The sequence below is a fragment of the Bos javanicus genome, chromosome 20 (assembly GCF_032452875.1).
Source record: "Bos javanicus breed banteng chromosome 20, ARS-OSU_banteng_1.0, whole genome shotgun sequence".
Classification (NCBI taxonomy): domain Eukaryota; kingdom Metazoa; phylum Chordata; class Mammalia; order Artiodactyla; family Bovidae; genus Bos; species Bos javanicus.
In genome coordinates this window covers 35546233-35566353 of record NC_083887.1, presented here as the reverse complement: position 1 = coordinate 35566353, position 20121 = coordinate 35546233, and the positions used below count along the sequence as shown (strand labels likewise).

Sequence of the window (20121 nt, the reverse complement as noted above, 5' to 3'; positions counted from 1 at the left end):
TGCAGGTGCTAAAGACTCTGGGAGGGAGACAGCTCTCTTTTCCAGGGCATTTATATTGACTTTTTTCTGAAATTTTCTTTTTTGTTGCTATCTCTCTAAATCGCCTTGAAAATAGTCATCAGTATGGGGAACAGGGCAGCGTCTGACTTACATTTTTCTTAGGGATATGGCTGTGCTGACAAGAATTGAATCGACACAGTGGCTTAACCAGTCAACTGGCGGCACTGAGATTGGAAGAGGAAAGTGTTTCGATGCTACAGAACAGGAAGTCTCAATGGGAACTTACAAGACAGGTGGATTTTTTATTATGGTTGCACAGAGGCCCCTAGAAGCAAGCACTCAGGTATGTGCTAGCTTGCTAAAATAAAACAGAACCAATCAAACTGATAAAAACCTTAATCATACTCCCGACGTGTACCAACCCACTGTTGTCTCATGTTATTCCAGGCCATGTGCTTCTCAAGGCCTGCTCCTTCTCCTGCACATCCTTGTGGATACAGCAAATGGCACCACTGTTTACTCAATTGTTCTCAGTCCAAATTCCTCAGCATCATTCTTGAACACTCCCCTATCCTCACTCCCCAAATCTAATTACCAAGTCTTGCTGATTCCACTTTCTAAATATATCTCAATCCTCCACTTTTTTTCCATCCCCAGTTTGTCCAAGCAACAGTCATGTTACCTGGCCCACTGCTATCGACCCCTCACTGGGGTCCCATTTCCATTCTTGTCATCCCCCAGCCACAGCAATCCTTTGAAAACACAAATCTGACAGTGTTCCTCTTCTACCAAGAACCCGCTAATGTTTCCCCACAGTTCTTTTAATCAAAGAGAAATTTCCACGCAGTAAAATCACTCCATGGAGTATATGATTATGGAGATTTTCACGAACACAGACTGGTACAACCACCACAGCATGCAAAATATAGAACAGTTCTTTTGAGTAATTACGAATAAAACTGTTATAAAAACTCACAGAGTCTTCTGTGTGAAAATAAGTTTTCATTTCACTTGGATGTGGTGTTTCTGGACTGTATGGCAAATGTATATTTATCTTCATGAGTAACTGTGAAGCTATTTTTCAAAGTGGCTGCACCCCTTGCATCCCTATGCTGGTGGGATAAAGTCCAGACTCCACATTAGGTCCTCAGAGTCCTCTACCCCTAGCTCCTGCCTGCCTTTCCATCTGCAGCTCTCTCTATTACAGCCCCCCTTTCCATGCTTTATCACCCAATCTCACTCAAACTTCTTTCATTATTGTGATAAACTCTTACTAATATCTAGGACTTCCTATATGCTCAGTCTTTTGCCCAAGATAACCGTGCATCCATCTTTACCTGAAGAACTTTTTAATCTGACCAACTTGCTGGTTTAAACATCACCTCTGCCAAGAAGCTTTCCCTGAATCTCCATTAGGATCCCCCATGTATGGATATTTCCCTCATTCACTCAACAAAGGTTTGATGAATAATAACCAGGATCTAAGTTCTGTTCCAGGCACAGGGGAGAAATCAGTGAATAAAATAAATTTAAGTCCAGACTCTTTATGAAGCTGAGAGATTAGAACATCGGGTGACAGCCAGCGCTATAAAAACCTAGAGCAGAACATGTGGGGTTGCTATTTTAAGCAGGACAATCGGAGGACACCTCTGAGCAGAGGACATCTCTGGGAGGAGAAGTGTGAGTGAAATAAAGAAGGAGCTCTGAAAATAGCTGGGGAAAGATCATTCCAGGCAGAGTAAACAGCAAGGACCAAGATGTTAAGATAGGGACTTCCCTGGTGGTCCAATGGTTAAGACTCCATGCTCCCAATGCAGGGGGCATGGGTTCCATTCCTGGTCTGGGAACTAAGATCCTGAGAGCTCCAAGACATAGCAAGGAAAAGAAAAAAAAATTTTTTTTCTAACTTAAGCAGAGACATTACTTTGTCAACAAAGGTCCGTCTAGTGAAGGCTATGGTTTTTCCAGTAGTCATGTATGAATGTCAGAGTTGGACTATAAAGAAAGCTGAGCGCCGAAGAATTGATGCTTTTGAACTGTGGTGTTGGAGAAGACTCTTCAGAGTCCCTTGGACTGCAAGGAGATCCAACCAGTCCATCCTAAAGGAGATCAGTCCTGGGTGTTCATTGGAAGGATTGATGCTGAAGCTGAAACTCCAATATTTTGGCCACCTGATGCAAAGAGCTGATTCATTTGAAAAGACCCTGATGCTGGGAAAGATTGAGGGCAGGAGGAAAAGGGGACAACAGAGGATGAGATGGTTGGATGGCATCACTGACTCGATGGACATGGGTTTGGGTAGACTCCAGCAGTTGGTGATGGACAGGGAGGCCTGGCATGCTGTGGTTCATGGGGTCGTGAAGAGTTGGACACGACTGAGTGGCTGAACTGAACTGAAGACAGAAAAGAGGTTGGCATGGGAGGCTGACATGTTCAGGAAGCAGCCTGGAGACCCTTGATGGGAACCTAGAAAGGTAGGGAAGAGGCACGGAAGATGAGGCTGCATATCGGGGTGTTTGCATAACACCCTCCACCCCATCAAAGCATCTGCCACGCTGCATTGTTACTCCCTCTGAAGTTGCCTTCTCCTCTCAACTGTGTGCTCTTTGAGGCCAGGAATGGTGTTTGCTCTGTTTATTACTTGTTGCAAGCTCTTACGCTGTGACTCCTGCATGGTAGGTTCTTTTATTTTTTTGAAATATAGTTAGTTGGTTTACAATGTTGTGTTAATTTCTCCTATGCAGCAAGGTGACTCAGTTATACATAGATAAAGCTTTTTCCATTATGGTTTATCACAGGATAATTAATATAGTTCCCTGTGCTATATGACAGAACTTTACTGTTTATCCATCCTGTATATACTAGTTTGCTAATCCCAAACTCGTAATCCTTCCCTCCCCCACCCCCTCGCGTGGCAACCACAAGCCTGTTTTCTATGTCTGTGAGTCTTGTTCTGTTTTGTAGATATATTGATTTGTATCATATTTCAGATTCCACACATGAGTGGTAGGTTCTTAAAAAATATTCAAATGAATGAGTAGTTGGACTACTTCAGCGGCACAAAGACTCTTGACTGAATGACAAATTCTCGAGAAGATGGCATGAGCCCATATTACCAGCAGAGAAAAGGAGGCTCAGATTACTGAAATGACTTTCCCAGAGGCAGAGGTGAGTAACGTGGCTGGAATTCAGCTTCCTCGTGATTATAGCTCCCTCTCACAATATCTGCTCATAATATCTGTCTTTTCTGAACCAAGAAGTAACAAACTCTCATACTCAAACATTGTTCTGCCCATTCTCATTATGTCTGCTGACCTTGAATCTGAAAGAATATTCTGGACCATTCCTTAGAGGTAGCAGGTCTTTTGTGTTTTTTAAGCAGTCCAGGAGCTCGCAAATGTTTCTTTCTTTTTTTTTTGACCTACAGAATGATTAAAAAAAACTGGGACACATGATCTTAAAAAAACAGTTGCTTGTTTATTTTGAAGAAGTCTAAAGCTGCGGCAGTGCTGGCTCTGTAATGTCTGTGGAAAAACCCATCAGACTGAGGAGTGACTGTCCCTTTATGCAGAGGCGCACCTCCACTTTGCCACAGCCCTCAATACTCCTTGGTGCCTTGTGTCTGGTCCATTTCAAAAGTTTTGGTTACTTGCCTGGAGGGTGACAAAATGCGGTTTCCTGCCCCATAGCACATGCTGCAAAGCTTCAACACTTTGGCCACCTGATATGAAGAGCCAACTCCTTGGAAAAAACTATGCTGGCAAAGATTGAGGATAGAAGGAGAAGGGGGCGGCAGAGGATGAGACAGCATTACCGACTCAATGGACATGAGTTTCAGCAAACTCTGGGAGATTATGGAGGACAGGGAAGCCTGGCATGCTGCAGTCCATGGGGTCGCAGAGAGTAGGACTTGACTGAGAGACTGAACGATAACAAAGCACAAGCTGTCGGGTCCCTCGGTGGAGGGGCTTTGAGAACCAGCGCCAGGCCTCTGCGTATTCTATTTCTCTTTCCAGCACATGTAGGTGGTTGAGTTCAGAATAGGATGACTAGGTAGAGTAGGCTAAAAATCGGGAAGTCAGAAAAGAAAGGTGATGCCCCCAAAGAGCTGCATGCAGCAGAAGAGATTACGAGAAGGCTGCAGGGGAGCCCACGTCCCTCCATCCAGCTCAGGGCACCGGCCTTTGGGTCTTACCTGTTGATAAGCCCACAATGGTTTACAATGTCAGCCAACAGAGCCCCTGCTTCCCCCTTGACTATATAACTCAGTACTCCAGCTGCTGTACACTGTCTACATTACCGTTCTATCAAAGACATCAATGCATATCATGTAGTACCGACTCAAGTCATGGCCTGGCTTGGGAGAACTCCAGAAGAGAGCTGGAAGGAATTTTCCATGCCAAGTTATATAATCCAGGGTCTACCACAAATCCTGGCACACAGTTGCTGAATAAATACTTGTTCAAGATGAATGAACCTCGTGCGAGTTACTTTTCCTCCCACTTCATCTATAAAGCAAGGGGTTTTCATTTAGCTACTCTTTAAGATGTTGTAGAGCTCAGACATCCTGTAGTTCTATGGATTTCTAAGTAGTTACAGGCAAAGTGGAGGTCAGCAATAAATACCAGGGTCTCATCCATTTCCTGGGCAGAGTAGAACAGATTTTAATGATCGCAGAAAAAGAATCAAGAAGGCTCTGATTTTCCACTGCTGAGCTGAGATAATGCCATTAGTCACAACTGTGTTTCTCAGCCTTGGTGTCAGAGCACATCGATCCAGAGTTTACACTCTGCATATGAGTGAAGTTTATTGGTTAAAAATGAATTCATCAGAAATTTGCCTCCAGGACTCGAGACATGTGGCTGAAATGGGTGTGATATACAGGTGAGGCCAGCCTGCACAGGCCGGCCAGGTGGCTGGGGCTGCCCGGCTGCTAGAATTTAAAGAGCCCTCCCAGGCCCCTTGCTGGATGATTTCCTTCTGTTAGCCTGCTTCAGTGCCTAAATCCCCACTATTGGTCATACCTCTGAGTTAAGGCCCTGAAAGATGGAGTCCAGATGCTCCAATATGCAATGAGGGATTTTAAATCCAAATATTTGCATTCATTACATTCATTACCACTTTGGAAGAGTAATTTTCTCCAACAATAATGATGATATTTGCCATCTATTATTGAGCACTGATCCTGTCCCAAGCCCTTTACACATGCTGAATGCTTTTTATTTTCATCCACACAACCCCCTCTGTGACAAGTACTATATTTAGCCCTGTTTATAGGCTTGGCAAGAGCCAGAGGTCATACAAGCCTAAGTGGAGTCAAAACCAGATTCTAGATTTTTTTTCTCTCTCTCTCAGGATAGAACTGACACACAGTTCAGTGCACAATCTCAATGCACAGCTGGGTACATGTTTCCATATGCACACCCTTACACAACCATCACTCAGGCTGAGACAGAGAACATTTACAGCACCCCAGGAGGCTCTTCTCCTGGGGTGTCCCCTCACCCAGAGGGACACCTGGGCCTTCCCAGGCAACCCCTCCTAGTCAGTCCCTCAGCACCCTTCCTCTGCAAAGGATTCAGAACCTGGAAATCTACCTATTGGGCTACGTGAAGGGAGGTGGTGGCCCAGACACACTCACATGGAGGGGAAAAAATCCAAAAAAAAGAATATTGGGAGAGGGCAGGGTACTGAGGTAGCAGGAGGGAGCTGTCCCTGGGGAGAGGTGAGGGCTTGTCCCCAGGTGCCCGGGGACACCCAGCTACTGCCTGGTCGGCTGGGAAGCATCTCCAGAGCATGAGGACCTAAACGTGCAGAGACTGTCGCAGGAGTGCCTGTCCTGCATATCAAGCAGTGCTGGTCTCTCCCACTGCCGGGAATCCCAGTCTCTAACAAGAACAGAATGCTGACAAGTGCAAAGGAGATGTGTTTGCTGGCACAGAGTCCATGGGGCGGGAAGACAGGCCAACGCAGGGCTCCCACAGGAAGTTTCAAACCCACTTTATAATTCTTAGTTTAGCTATCATCAACTCTTCCCAGATCCAAGGCTGTGTTTTCCCTTTGCCATGTTTAAATCTAGCTTCTCCCTCCTATTGTCTTTCTGTCTGTCCTACAGATCAGGATGCTAGTTTGGAATTGTATAACCTCCTCGGGCTTCTGCACAGCCCTGATAGCATCCTCTATGAGACAGCTCTTCTGCCAGCTGTCAAGTGTTGACCGGCAGCTTGTATTTGATTATTCTTATCGGTTCTTCTTTAATGATGCATCACCCTATCTCCAGATCTGAAGTCCTAAATAATTGGCAGGCATTAGAAGACACACCTCAGGGAAACCTGGTAACTTAAACTGCAGGGCAATTGAAGATAAAGAGCTGTATATGTAGGTTTTTGCTGATGGAAAATGAATGACATTTTGCAAAAGGATGGAAGGGTGAAGAAAGACGGAAGGCAAGGTGGTGGAAAGGAGAATGAAGAGGTAGGTAGGTAGGAGAGGGGGAGAGGGAAAAGGGAGAAGAACGAAATAAAATAAAGAGCATAAGAGGGAGAAGGATGAAGGCGATAGTGAGAAGGTGTGGAGGGGGGAGACGAATTGAGAACAAGTGGAGCAGGGAGATGGCAGATGTGGTTCAGACTTTCAGAAGATAGGAGAGGAGTCTGTAAACTCCTCTTCTTATTTTTGTTACTTGTTTACAATACCTGAGTAGCTGATCACTACCAGGCATCTAAGCCAGTGGATGCTTACAGAAAACTAGATGCCAAACATTGCAAATATTAAATAGTCTACCCTGTGATGTCCCTAAATGCACTCACACTTAACAGATAATGGGGTCATTATGTAGATAGATCAGGAAATACATTTGGCCCTTGTCAGTCACGTCCCATTTTACATAGCTGCTGCTGCTAAGTCACTTCAGTCGTGTCCGACTCTGTGCGACCCCATAGACGGCAGCCCATAAGGCTCCCCCATCCCTAGAATTCTCCAGGCAAGAACACTGGAGTGGGTTGCCATTTCATAGCTGAGAGATTATAAAAGATGGGAGAGAGAGAGGCAAATAGAAACAGTAGGGCTGCGTACTCTCTTCTTTACAAATTCAGTTGGAGAGATTTCTTCAGCTCTAACCAACCATGCTACAACTGGACATGCTGCGTTTCCAGAACATTCCATTAAAGGAATCTGGGAAGAATGTAATGCATCTTGAAAAATTTTCTATTTAAGCCATTTAAAATTTTTGTAGTCATGTTTATTGGGAGTAAAGTGCTATTTGCTCAGTCATGCCCAACTCTTTGCAATCCCATGGACCGTAGCCCCCTAAGTTCCTCTGTCCATGAAATTTTCCCGGCAAGGATACTGGAGTGGGTAGCCATTCCCTTCTCCAGGGGATCTTCCTGACCCAGGAATCGAACCCCAGTCTGCCACATTATGGGCAGATTCTTTACTGTCGGAGGCACCAGGGAAGCCCTATAGGGAGTAAGTAAAAGTGAAAGTCGCTCATGTCCAGCTCTTTGCGACCCCATGGACTATGCAGTCCTTGAAATTCTCCAGGCAAGAATACTGGAGTGGGTAGCCTTTCCCTTCTCCAGGGTATCTTCCCAACCCAGGAATCGAACCAGGGTCTCCTGCACAGGAGGCGGATTCTTTGCCAGCTGAGCTAGCAGGGAAGCCCCAGAAGGGAGTAAACCCTCTTGTTAAAACTGAGCTCCCCAGAATGGTGAATCCCTCCCCTTCTCCTCCATGAATTCTACAGGACCCAACTTTTCTTGCATGAGTTTGTTTCCAAAGTTATAGAAGGCCTCAGAGATCTGCTAAATGGTGGGTCTGTTTGGTTGTTTTGGGGGCAACAAAACATTTTACATTTTATCATTCATTTACCATTCAATAATGTCCCCTGCTAGTTAAAAGACTCCTACAGTTCAGAAAGTTAAAATTCTACCATAAAGAAATTCATTTTGAAGCATATAAAAATAATGGTTCAAATGTATAATGATACTCTACTTGCATTTTTCCTACGTGTGTAAGTATAGTGCTGATATCATATAAAAAATAAAATTCTGAATCTAGTTATCTAAATTTAAATCTTAGAAAACCTGTTTAAGGAAGGCATCTTAGTGAACTAGAAACACTATAAACTACATGCCTTTATAGTTTCAGTACTTCCTTATCTACTGAATGAGTATTATTTTTTGGGTAATTCATATATTTATTTATTCATTATTCCCTCCAGAAATATTTTGTTGAACTTAGTATGTGCCAGAGTGTACTAATACCTGAAGATGTGGCGAGGAAAGGCTCATTCCATACTTCCATACTGATGCACAGAAATGATGAGAGATAATCGACGGCTATTGGTATTTATTTCATGTATTTATTTATTTTTTTAATGATTTTTTGGCTACCCTAGGCTAGGTCTTTACTGCACTCGGGCTTTCTCTAGTTGTGGTGGGTGGGGGCTAGTCTTCGTTGCGGTGCTGGAGCTTCTAATTGTAGTGGCTTCTCTTGTTGCAGAGCTCAGGCTCCGGGGCGCGCGGGTTCAGTAGTTGTGACGCATGGGCTTGGCTGCTCAGCAGCAGGTGGATCTTCTCAGACCAGGGATCTAACGTGAGTCCTCTGCATTAGCAGGCTGATTCTTACCCACTGCGCCACCAGATGACTTCCTTATGGAGTCATCCATACTTCCTCATAAAATGTACCTAACTGTACCTAATTATTTCAAAACTTACTTATGTAATATCGGCCTCTTCACATTAAACTATTAACCCTACAAGAGAAATGACTGTGCTATCATTCACCTTTCTCTCTCCCATCACTAACCCAAAACTTGACACATGGTATTGACTCAGTGGGCTTCTCTAGTGGCTCAGTGGTAAAGAAACCATCTGCAAATGCAGGATACTCGTGTTTGATCACTGGGTCATGAGGATCCCCTGGAGGAGGAAATGGCCACCCACTCCAGTTAGTCTTGCCAGGAAATCCCAGGGACAGAGAAGACTGGAGAACTACAGTCCATGGGGCCGCAGAAGAGTCAGACACGACTTAGGGACTAAACAGCATTTACTCAGCAAATAGTCATCCAATGTATGCATTTATCACAAGGTAACATTTGGGTTTCCCTGGTGGCTCAGAGGTTAAAGTGTCTGCCCGCAATGCGGGAGGCCTGGGTTCGATCCCTGGGTTGGGAAGATCCCCTGGAGAAGGAAATGGCAACCCATTCCAGTATTCTTGCCTGGAGAATCCCACGGACGGAGGAGCCTGGTGGGCTACAGTCCACGGGGTCACAAAGAGTCAGACACGACTGAGCAAGCGACTTAACAACATTTAAACAGCACTTAAATCCATTATCTCATCTAATCTTGATAACAACCCTGTGAGGTAGGTCCTCTTCTCGCATTTTACAGTTAGGGAAATTGAGAAAAAGAGAAGTGAAGAGACTCGCCACAGGTCACACAGCATAAATGAAATTCAAATCCAGGCAGTGGTCTGGTGCTAGAATCTGTGTATTTATCCATTATACTCTATTGTCTATGAATGGATCAGTGAATAATGAATTCACAAATGAATAAATGAATTTAAGTAGTTCACAGGCTCTGGACTATAGGATCACTAATTGCGATAGGAAGATGTTGGACTTTTCCACCCGAAGTTTAGTACAAGGTCTTTTAACAGTTATCAGAGTATCATCAAGCACCCTCCATTTGTTATTGAAAATGTGCTATCTGTTGATCAGGAATGCCTGAGACTAGTGGCCTGTGTACACTCCGCTATGCTTTGCACTTTTCTTCCCTCCACTTGAGTTGTGTCATTCCCAAACCTGTTTGTTCCTTTTGTACTCACTCTAAGCACATAATTGAATTAAAAATTATGTAAATGCATAGAATATAACTGGAAAAAGAAGTAAAGCTGTTGTTTCTATGAAAACTATCCTGATGTAGATATGCAAGGATGAGTCCTATCTGTATGTCAATTTTTTTAAATAAACAGTGAATTTATTTTCACTATTTCAGCATTTTATTTTAATACTGAAAAGGCAAGTTAAAAGTTTTGGAAATATTTTTTAAATGCAAGAAGTTTCATTTGAAAGTTGCTTCCAAATAATGTGTGGAAGAGGCGATGAAGATGGTACAAGAATTCTAAAACATCCTGAAGGACTTTTCACTCAGATGCCTTTGCCTGTGGCTTTCAGGTCAGTTCAGTGGCTCAGTTGCATCCGACTGTTTGCGACCCCGTGGACTGCAGCATGCCAGGCCTCCCTGTCCATCACCGACTCCCAGAGCTTGCCCAAACTTATGTCCTGAGACTAGTGGCCTGTATGCTGTTTGCTATGCTTTTGCGTTTCTGTTGCCTCCATTTGAGTTGTATCATTCCCAAACCTGTTTGTGCCTTTTGTACTTACTCTAAGTACATAATCGAATTAAAAATCAAGTTGGTGATGCCATCCAACCATCTCATCCTCTGTCGTCCCCTTCTCCTCCTGCCTTCAATCTTTCCCAGCATCAGGGTCTTTTCCAGTGAGTCAGCTCTTCACATCAGGTGGCCAAAGTTTTGGAGCTTCAGCTTCAGCATCAGTCTTTCCAATGAATATTCAGGACTGATTTTCTTTAGGAATGACTGGTTTGATCTTCTTGCTGTCCAAGGGACTCTCAAGAGTCTTCTCCAACACCACAGTTCAAAAGCATTAATTCTTCAGCACTCAGTTTTCTTTATGGTCCAACTCTCGCATCCATTCATGACCACTGCAAAAACCATACATAGATTTGATTAGAAGGACCTTTTCAGTAAAGTAATGTCTCTGCTTTTCTTCCAAGGAGCAAGCATCTTTTGATTTCATGGCTGAAGTCACCATCTGCAGTGATTTTGAAACCCAAGAAAGCCTATGGCTTTAGATTCTCACATAGAGAAAGCACTCAGGGACATTAGGCTGTAAGGAATCTCAGTCAAGAAACCCATTTTCCTAGATATCCATGCAGACTGACTTTAAAAAGTAAGGGAATGAATGTGCATTTATACATTTTAAGATAAAATGAAGTACTTTGAAATGCGTCCCATAGGGTTAATAGAAGCTTGTGCCTTCATAGAAGTCCTTGAGTGTACCTTACCAAACATCAGATAAGGGAGTGGCTTATTAAAAACCCCTCTGTTTTTTTTTTCTCCCTGTATTTTAGCTTTAAGTTTTTTAAAATTTATGTATTTTAATTGGAGGCTAATTACTTTACAATATTGTAGTGGTTTTGCCATACATTGACATGAATCAGCCATGGGTGTACATGTGTTCCCCATCCTGAACCCCCTCTCCCACCTCCCTCCCCATCCCATCCCTCAGGGTCATCCCGGTGCACCAGCCCTGAGCACCCTGTCTCATGCATCGAACCTGGACTGGCGATCTGTTTCACATATGATAATATACATGTTTCAATGCTATTGTCTCAAATCATCCCACCCTCGCCTTCTCCCACAGAGTCCAAAAGACTGTTCTTTACATCTGTGTCTCTTTTGCTGTCTCACATATAGGTTTATCATTACCATCTTTCTAAATTCCATATATATGCGTTAGTATACTGTATTGGTGCTTTTATTTTTGGCTTACTTCACTCTGGATAATAGGCTCCAGTTTCATCCATCTCATTAGAACTGATTCAAATGTATTCTTTTTAATGGCTGAGTAATACTCTATTGTGTATAGGTACCACAGCTTTCTTATCCATTCGTCTACTGATGGACATCTAGGTTGCTTCCATGTCCTGGATATTATAAACAGTGCTGCAACGAACACTGGGGTACACGTGTTTCTTTCAATTCTGGTTTCCTCGGTGTGTATGCCCAGCAGTGGGATTGCTGGGTTATAAGGCAGTTCTATTTCCAGATTCTTAAGGAATCTCCACACTGTTCTCCATAGTGGCTGTACTAGTTTGCATTCCCACCAACAGTGTAAGAGGGTTCCCTTTTCTCCACACCCTCTCCAGCATTTATTATTTGTAGACTTTTGAATCGCAGCCATTCTGACTGGCATAAGATGGTACCTCATTGTGGTTTTGACTTGCATTTCTCTGATAATGACTGATGTTGAGCATCTTTTCATGTGTTTGTCAGCCATCTGTATGTCTTCTTTGGAGAAATGTCTGTTTAGTTCTTTGGTCCATTTTTTGATTGGGTCATTTATTTTTCTGGAATTGAGCTGTAAGAGTTACTTGTATATTTTTGAGATTAATTCTTTGCCCATTGCTTCATTTGCTATTATTTTCTCCCATTCTGAAGGCTGTCTTTTCACCTTGCTTATAGTTAAAAACCCCTCTGTTTTTAACATGCCTTTGCTAATTGAGCTAGTTGGGTTTTTTTTTTCTTCTTCTTCTTCTTTCTTTAATTGCATATCCTCCAAGCTTCATGTAACCTAGGTAATCTATAACCAGATTTCTTAACCACCCCTATAGATAAAGTCTTCCACATATGGGTCTCTACAGTAATGGGGGTGTGCGGTGGGCAGGGGCTTGTTTTTCAGAAACTGAAGTCAGCTCCTGCCCAGTTCAAACAGGTCAAAACTGGTTGGGTCCACCGACTCCAAAGCTAGGACTGCCCCAGTGGCTGATGGGTGACCTTTTAATGTCAAAGGGATTAAAAACTCCATCTTCAGGTCATGCTGCACACCTCCATTTTTGAACATGCATCCCATGAAGACATGCAGAACAATGGTTCACCTTTTCTCCACCTCCAATCCCCTTTCTTGCCTAAGACCCCCTGGCTCATTAATCCCATAAGCATATCAAACCCCTCACCTCTGGGGAGGCAGATCTGAGTCTTGCCCTCCTGCCTTCTAGACTGACTGCCTTGAGGATAAACTCTTGGTTACAAACCTGGTCTTGTCAGCTTTTGGTTTGCCTGGTTCACTAACAACTTTAGGCATGTATGTATCCTTTTCTAGGATTCCCCTATTCAATCAACATCTGAGTAGGTGCACATGGATTCCAAGAAACTTCTTCAAAATCGTGTGTTTCATCCTGAAGGGTACATGGAATTTGCATCCCATTCTGTGGTAGATATTAATACTGCTCATAAAATATTTCCAGTTCTTCTGGACACATAGTAGGATTGCACTATCCTGCCCCTCTTTGAAGATGAGTGGGGCTCTCTAACATGCTTTGGCCAGTGAGGTGTGTGTGGGCATGACAGGGGTTTCCAGATGGCTGTGTGTGTGTTGGAGGGGGTTCTCACTCATGTCCGACTCTTTGCGACCCCATGGACTGTAGCTTGCCAGGCTCCTCCGTCCATGGAATTCTCCAGGCAAGAATAATGGAGTGGGTTGTCTTTCCTTTCTCCAGGGGATCTTCCCAACCCAGGGATCGAACCCACAGCTCCTGAGCATCTCCTGCATTGCAGACCGATTCTTTACCACTGAGCCACGGGGAAAGCCCTCTAGATGACTGTGTTAATACCTAATCATGATTTGCTATGGTTGTCTTTTCCTCCCCTAAGACAACAGGCAAAGTTCTACAGAGATGCTACAATGAAAACATGAAACATAGGCCCCAGCTAACTGTCATGGATGTGTTCTGTGAATAAGATATAAGCTTTTTTGCTTTAAGTCACCAAGATTGGAAATTGTTTGTTATCACAGCATAATCTGATCTATCTTGAGTAATACATATTCCATGATGCATCTGTATTCATTTAAATTTGTTAATAACCCCCCTCCAAATCTGAAGATACACTGAGCACCGCAGAGAGACATACCACCTTGATTTAGTGACTTTGTAGGCTGTCTCCGCGTTTTTCCCACATGAAAAGCATACAATCAGAGCCTTTAGGATCCCTTCAAATGCTGATATTAAGTCATGCTGTGTATGAGGAGAGAACAGGCACCCTACGAATGTTGTGCCTATGTCGCTTAACTAAACCAAATAAAATTAATTTGATTGGAGAGCTGTTATATCTGATTGTGGAGCAATTGATTAGATTTCCATAGAGTCAATCTGATTTCATTGTTATTGTTCCAGTTGTCTTAAATGAGGGAATTGGATTGCACAGTGATCCAACTGATTTGTTTTGGCAATTGGCCTGCCAAATGTTGGCCATGTAGCCAGCACCACTGTTTGACCCTGGGACAGGATGTGTAATTAATTCACTTGAATGTTAAATTCAAGCATTTTTTTCCTACAAGCTGCTATGTGTCAAGCACTGTCATATACTGAAAAATATTCATCAGCTGTAAATATTTAAAATGTACAATCGCCCCTGTATACACGCCACACCAAAAGGTCTAAATATTCTACGATGCTGTAAACTTTGACTGGGTCAGGCTTCAATTTTAAACTCTTTGTAGGCCTTTTTCCCTGTAGGGCTTCATTCCAACATTGCATAAGGATCAAAAATGGATTGTTCCTGCCCCTTAAAAACAACTGATTCGAATTCCATTGATTTAAAAGGAAACTACTTATGCAATGTTGGAAGAATAGACTCGAGGCTTCAGGGGACCAGTGACTTGTCTATGCACCCAAACAATGCCTGAGTTTGTTGTTAACAATATTTGATGACTACATGAATGAATAATTAACTAATGATTGAGGAGTCCCAATATTTCTTTATTTCAGTTATTTTTCAGTGAAGCAACGTAACTTCTGAACATGTGAAGCAATGGAACTTCATGATTAAGTGCTTTGGCTTCGCAGTTGGTCGAGTCTGAATTTGATTTCTGATTTTGCCGTAGTTGCAAATTGCATTTTCCAAAGATGGTCAAAATAATACCTCCCACTCCACATAGTCTTTTGCAATATGAACTTGACACTCCCTCATAATGAGGTAGCCAATGTCTCCACTCTGTTGAATCTGTGTGAACCTTAGGACTGGTTTGAGCAATATAATTCAGCAGAAGCGATGATGCACCAGCTACAGACGTAACCCTTAACTGGCTTGGCAGCTTCTGTTTCCTGACTGTTGGAAGCCAGCCACCACATAAAAAGCACAATCCTTTGAAACATCAAGGTTCTGATTGAATTCTTGCATAGATAATGAAAACACAGAGAAGGAATACCTTTTGGGAGAGAATTGGATGGATTCATTATCAAGCATGTTGGATATGCCTTGCCTTTGGGACTCATCATTTTAGTAGGGAGTTGGCTATATGGGTTTGAAACTCAAAAGAGAGATATAAGCTGGAAATATAAATTTGGGAGTCAACAGCAAATAGATGGTAACTGAAAACGTGAACACAACTGAGAGTATCTTTTTATAAAAGCATATAGGATGAGAAAAGTAAGTGGTCCTGGGGCATAAATATGAGGAACAGAATTATGTAAAAAAAGGACAGGGAAAGAACAACTGAAAAGAGATGAGGAACAGAGGTACAGAGGGTAGGTGGAAACCCAGGAGAGTTCTGTGCCACTGATACTGGGAGGGGACTTCAAGCAAGAAGGTGTAGGGATGTCCCTGGTCATCCAGGGACTAAGACTCTGCACTCCCAATGCAGGAGGTTCCATCTCTGGTCAGGAGGTAAGATCTCACGTGCCTTGGGACAACTAAGCCCACACACCACAACCACAGAGCCAATGCCACACAGCTAGAGAAGAAGCCCGTGCACTGCAATTACAAATCCTGAGTGCCGCAATTAAGACCTGACTCAGCCAAATCAATAAATTAACTAAAGTATGTATTTTTTGGAAAAAGTCTTTCTTCTTTAAAAAAAAAAAATAGTATGGAGGAAGTTACTTAGTGGTTTAGTCATTAGGATTTGGTGCTTTCACTTCTGTGGCCTGGGTCCAACCCCTAGTAAGAGAATTAAGATCCTACAAGCTGTGAGGTATGGCCAATAAACGAATAGATTAAAAAAACAAAACAAAACAGTATGGATTTAATGTAACAACAAATGGTACCAAATTGAAAGTCCAAAGACTGACTCCTCATCATCAGGCTGTCCGATGTCATGTGCCACATGAAGAGGCTCTGAAGCATCATCTGTATTCAGTCCAAGTAATCAGACTCAGTTAAGTCATGAAACACATCAGTTTGCATGAGTCTACTCTTTCTGCTGCTGCTGCTAAGTCGCTTCAGTTATGTCCGACTCTGTGTGACCCCATAGATGGCAGCCCACCAGGCTCCCCGTCCCTGGGATTCTCCAGGCAAGAACACTGGAGTGGGTTGCCATTTCCTTCTCCAATGCATGAAAGTGAAAAGTGAAAGGGAAGTCGCTCAGTTGTGTCCGACCATCGTGACCCCATGGACTGCAGCCTACCAGGCTCCTCTGTCCATGGGATTTTCCAGGCAAGAGTACTGGAGTGGGGTGTCATTGCCTTCTCTGACTCTTTCTGCAAGGAGAGCTAAATATGGAGAAGCAAAGTGGGGAGAAGGAACATTTGAAGGGTGAGCCTGCAGAAACCAGCTCCAGCGATGTTCAACAGGGCTTTGGGCTGTGAAGATGCTAAAGCAACAGATAGACTAGTGAGAAAAGAGCAGACAGACTCAGGCTGGCTTCTGCAGGGCCTCCAAGAACTCCCACGGACAGCTGAGATGGTACTAAATTCAGCAGACAGTGATCGGTGCATGAAGCTGAGGGATTGTGCTTATTTGTAAGGTGCATAAGTGATTTCTGACTAATTCAAGATTTTTCAGCTACTGTAACTGGTGACAATTTCCAAAAGAGATCCAGAATTTACAAGGTCTTCCCAGTTAATATCTCTCTTCCACAACTTTCTTCCGAGAGAGAAAAAGGAATTAATGATCTCGCTTCTCCTTGGGCTAAATCGTGGCAAGGCAAGGTTGAAGAATTTCCCAAAGTCCTAAGCAGAAGCAATCTTAAGACTTCCATGAATTGCTAAATAATTCAGAGATGACCTCCCCGATACATAAGTCATCTACAGTTTTTAAAGGACTCTCCTATTTCATGTTTGTGATAACCCTGGAAGGAAAACAAGGCAAGTCACTTCCATTTTACAGATGAGGAAACTCAGATACTAGGGAGTTTGACTTAACCACTTCCTATCACTAAAAGCAGCAGAGCAAAAGTAGAATTTTCATTTTTTCTCTCCTGGTCTTCCAGTGAATTCTGTGGTTGAGATGAAGCACAATGTAACTTGATCTTCCAAAAATGGGGCTTGCACAATTACCGTGCCTGCAAAGTTCATGGAAAATAACCAAAAAAACACATTCTGGGATAGCCTGGGACTTCAAGGTCAAGAGAAATATTCAGTGCTGTTTTAACCAAGTTGTTTGACAGCTAATTTGAGTTACTGAGAACATGATGATATGTAAATATCATACTGCGGTTTGATTATTAGCATTGATTATTAACAAATATTTCTTTGTAAACCAAGTTTTCCCTGTCTGGTATGAGGGTGGCCTGGGGGCTCAAGAGAGTGTTCCTAAGAAAATGGCCAATGTGTTTCCTTTCTGTGTGTCCCCTCGAAACTAACAAGACCTCCTTTTCGAAACTGAAATACAATTCAACACAACTATGAAGAACGTGAAGTTGTTTTTCACTGCTTTCCCCCTTGCCTTTATCAGAGACCAGAGTTTTGGCATCTTTATTGTGTCATTAATTTTAGTTATGTTCTAAACACAGAGTATGGAGGTCTTCAAGGCTATGATGACTGACAGTATTTAGACATGTCCAACTAAGTTTCTTTTGTTTGGAGAATCTTGGAAAGATAAATAAATCACTGAAACTTTCATTATGAAAACCACCACTTGGCCATGGTGGTGCTTCTCCTGGGAAAGTGATGAAGATTTATGGCGGGATGGAGGGGACAGCCAGGAAAGCAGTCCCTGCCAGGAGCTGAATCCCATCGTGGACTGAATTGACTGAAGCATCCAGCTGAACTCCAAGCATGCCCCTGTTCTCTGTCTCCTCTGACCTGCCCCCCTTGGCAGTTTTTTTTTCTTTCTTAGTAAAGTTGTGACCTAAAGATACTTCCTTCACTTTTGTAATCAGTACTGGATGGTGGTGAGGAGGCAGTGGCCAAAGGCAGTCAATTGATAATGCTTTGGCCAACACACTCAAATCCTGCTGTTTGATCCTCAGGGCCTCCCACTACCCTGTCTGCCCTGAAAGTACCTGTCTTCCCTGGTGGCCTAGTGGTTAAGACTCCATGGTCCCAATGCAGGCCACCCCGGTTTAATCCCTGATCAGGGAACTAGATCCCATAGCCCTCAACTAAAGATTCTGCATGCCACAGCTAAGATATGGCACAGCCAAAAAAAAGTAGCGCCTGTCTTCTCCCAGGACTCCTTTGTACCCCAGGTATAGCCTTAAGATGAACGAAACTGAAAGGGGTTTTCTTTTTCTTTAGGAATTCCCACCTGGAGCAGTACCCAACCTTCCGTGTCCCTTGTTTCTGTTCCCTCCCTGGATTCCAAGGCCATCTGTGAACAATGCTTATGAAGATCTCAGAGGTCGCTGAGAAAATCAAAGAAATTTGCATGCAAACTAATTATTAAATGACATTTAGGAATTACTGTTAACTTTGCTTGTTAATGCCATGGTGGTTATCTAATTTTTTTAAATGTATGCAAGTTGGACATACACTTAGAGATGAAATGGCATAATGTCTGAATTTGCTTTTAAAATAAAGGAGGAAGGGGTAGGTCAGTCAGGATCCTATCAGGAGACAGAATCTATTCCACGTATTGTTAACAGAGAAAGAAGTATTAACCAGGTCACTGGAAGGCAAAAAGAGAACCTAAGATATCATTAATGTACCAACTGAAGGAAGTAGTTACTGCCCTAAGGCTGGGGAATAAAGGGAAGTGGTTGCACTTGGCAACCTAAGGCTTGACAAAAGGTCTCTACTCAGCTGTAACACAGACCTCTGAGAGGATCTCTAGTGTCTGAGCTCAAGGAGGGGCGCCAAAGTCACTCCCCATCTCCAAGTACTCTGGCAACTGGGGCTGATGCCTTTGAAGAGGGCAACAGGCTGGTTGTGTGAATGTTGGAGAAACTGCAACTAAATACCACTGTCAGTCTGGAAAGGGGCTACTGCCTCAGGAAACGGTGGTGATGTTGACAGGAAGCCAACAGGAAGAGGCAAGTCCCTTCCTCCTCCAACCTCAGTCTCCCACCAACACTGTGGCCAACAGGGAGCCAACTGGTGAAGCAGAAATGAGGTTTGAAGAGTCCCAGATTCTCAACGAGGACATGAAAGGTGGGCCTGGAGCTGAGGTAACAGCCTAACAACTAGCATGAGGGAGACACATCAAAGGAGACAGGCAAACAGAGACTAATCATTGAGACTCAGTGGTGCATCCATGAGGGTTGACATATTGTTCTCTATGCTTCTGTATATATTCAAAAATTTTCTATAATATAAATAATATAATGAAAAAAAAAATCTGGAAGTTTCACTTTGAAAAAACCTTCTTTAGGCAGACTCACAAACATGAAGAACAGAGTTGTGGTTGCCAAGACAGAGGGGAGAGGGGAAGACATGGATTGGGAGTTTGGGATTAGCAAATGCAAGCTATTATATACATGTATAATTGAATCACTTTGCTGTACATCAGAAACTGTGTATACGCAGTTTATACCACATTGTAAATCAATTATACTTCAATAAAACAAAGAAAACTTAAACTGTTCATATTATTATCATTTTATGGAAAATATTGAAATAACTTTAATGAAAATTAAAAAAAATTAAAATCTATCTACAATTATGTCATCCCCCAAAAAACCCCAAATTTTCTGTTTTTTCAACAGCATTTTCAAGGAATTTCAAACAGCATTTTCAAGATGTGGTTTATTAAGAATCTCAAACCCCAGGGGTAACTGGCCTCCTCAGTACACTGAGAGTTTTGTTTTAACCATCCTCACCCTTTCTCTATCTATAGTCAATTTTCTACTTTAAGACAGAGTGAGTTTTCAGTCTCTATCTCCATCTAAGGATATGACCTAAAGATAGATGATAGATAGACTGATTGATACATAGACAGATAGATAGGTGATAGATAGATATCCCTTTAACTTTTCTCTATATATCTTTTCCTCTCATCACTCCTGCCCCCTTTTTGAATTTTCTCCAGTTAGTCCATGGGCATACTGTAACCCACAGGGTCTAGTGAAGTCACAAACAAAGGCTATAACTGGACATGACCAGTTAGCCCAAAAGGTGCTCTCTGTGTCTTCCAGTTCGAGGTGGGGCATTTTATTCT

General features: G+C 42.9%; 1 long non-coding RNA gene across 2 annotated transcripts; it reads left to right on the top strand.

The window, feature by feature from the left end:
- The first annotated feature begins 1031 nt into the window (after positions 1-1031).
- On the top strand, positions 1032-19548 carry LOC133233656 (uncharacterized). 2 transcript variants are annotated; one of them, XR_009731794.1, is made up of 4 exons: positions 1032-2675; positions 2991-3168; positions 8222-8345; positions 18264-19548. It is a non-coding gene; the product is annotated as an uncharacterized LOC133233656 (long non-coding RNA). The 2 variants fall into 2 exon arrangements; XR_009731795.1 differs by lacking the exon at positions 8222-8345.
- Positions 19549-20121: the final 573 nt, after the last annotated feature.